The sequence below is a fragment of the Nicotiana tabacum genome, chromosome 7, assembly GCF_000715075.1.
Source record: "Nicotiana tabacum cultivar K326 chromosome 7, ASM71507v2, whole genome shotgun sequence".
In the NCBI taxonomy this organism is placed as follows: Eukaryota; Viridiplantae; Streptophyta; class Magnoliopsida; order Solanales; family Solanaceae; genus Nicotiana; species Nicotiana tabacum.
The window spans coordinates 13,125,697-13,127,963 of NC_134086.1; positions in this window are offsets into that span (position 1 = coordinate 13,125,697).

Consider the following 2,267-nt stretch of genomic DNA (forward strand, 5'->3'; position numbering starts at 1 on the left):
TATTTTCAATTACATTATTATAAAAATAATTATTATTGAAAAATAATGTTTTAGAAACTAAAATTTTAAGAAAGAAATATTTTTTAAGAGATATCAACACACCAAATAAGAGTTCAAATAGTAGTAAAAGAGTTAAGTCATATCCAAAGAGTCATTCATTGTCTCACCATTTGATTGTTTTGCCATAAATATGAGTTATTATTTTGCTTCCTGACTATTTTTAGGATCCAATGACACCGACAAGAATGGTATCAAAAAAGAAAATAGAAGAAATTGTTAAATTTTTTCATGTAGTTAATATCCAATAATTATTTATATTTACTGAGAAAGTGTAAATTTTAAGATTATTTACATACAATCAAAATAACTTAAATATTTGACATGATTAGTGTCCGCACATCCGCGCGGGTACTAATACTAGTAATAAAGCAAAGGAGAATTTCTTAATCTTAGTCTACATGGAAAGGAATTGTTTTCTTTGTTGTAAACTTAAAGTGAAAGGATGATTTCCTTATTTTTTTATGAATACAAGACCCTTTTGAATTTTCTGTCTTAAAGTGAAAGGATTATTATGAATACAGAATTTCCTTATTCATGCACTCCTAATTGAATCCAACAATGTAATTTCCACGTTAGAGGATTCAAAGATGATTTCTGTCTTTGCCTGACTCACGATACCAACTTCAATTAGGAGACTAACTTGTACAATTCAAATCCAATTTGTTGGATTTCTATAACAGCAGTCATCCCACATCGGGAATTAATTTCGACCAGCCACTTGAGAATTCTATATAAATCCCATGCGCTCATCTTTGATCAGTATCAATTCGCATATTTGCAATCTATTTGAGTCTAGTTTTTTAGATTCGGAAGCATTGGTGCGAAGGTAATTTCTTCTTCTTTTCTTGTGCTTTTCTTCTTTTATCATTTTTTTTAGGTCAAACAACGTGAAGAAGACCATCATAGGGTGTGACGGATGGGTGCTTATCCTTGCCCGAATAAAGGAGAGATTACTCTCATGGCCCGACTACCGAAGAGATTACTTTCAATGTGGTCCGACTATCGGATAGATTACTCTCAGAATGGCCCGACTACCGGAGAGATTACTCTCAATGTGACCCGACTACCGGAGAGATTACACTCAATGTGGCTCGACTACCGGAGAGATTACTCTCAAAATGACCATTCTCAAGGCAAACCCATGAAGAAGCCAACTTAAGGTGCAAAGGGACTTATATGTCCACCTTAAGAATGGAAAGTTATAAAGTTTCAACTCGAAGACTTCACGGACTTGATGACGTCGGCTTGAACACTTGAAAAACTTTAAAGATTTGGCGGAATTTGCATACTTCAACCTGAAGACCGACAAACTTGAAGATTCGGCGGACTTTGACGTTTCAACCTGAAAACTTTGAGGGCTCAAATACTTTCACTTGAAGACCGACGAGTTTGAGGACCTCAACTTGAAGATTTGGAGGTTTAAATATTTCCATTTTAAAACCAACGAGTTTGAAGACTGAAACTTGAAGACCGACGGACTTGGAGATTTCAACTTGGAGACTTCGAGGGCTTAAATATTTCATCTTCTCTTTTGCTTTACATTGTCTGACTTTTATCTTAGTCACATAATTTTCATTACGCGCTTGTAACAAAAGATTCATATTTTGTCGTGGGAGAGTCCAAATAACGAATCATTTGATTTCTCAAAAATTAGAATTTAATATCTAAAATATATCCAAAATTTAGAATCAAACGCCTTTAGAATCGCCCCAGATAATATTTTAAAACCAACTTTAGATTCCACTACGTTAAAAATTTCAGATTTGTGCAGTCTCACCAAAAAATTATATCTTGGTGTAGAAATATCCAAATTGCAAACTGTTTGATTTCTTGAAAACTAGACATCAAAATCTAGAATATATACAAAATTCTCAATCAAACAACTTCAAAATCATTCCAGATAATATTTTGAAATCAACTTTATATTGCACCACGCTATCAATTCCAGATTTGCGCAGTCTCACCAAAAAATTCATATCTCAGTGTAGAAATATTGAAATTGAAAACCGTTTGATTTAAAAAAAACTAGACTTCAAAATCTAGAATATATTCAAAATTCTCAATCAAACAACTTCAGAATCATCCCAGATAATATTCTGAAATCAACTTTATATTGCACCATGCTATCAATTCTAGATTTGTGCGGTCTCACAAAAAATTCATATCTTGGTGTAGAAATATCAAAATTACGAACCGTTTGATTTTTG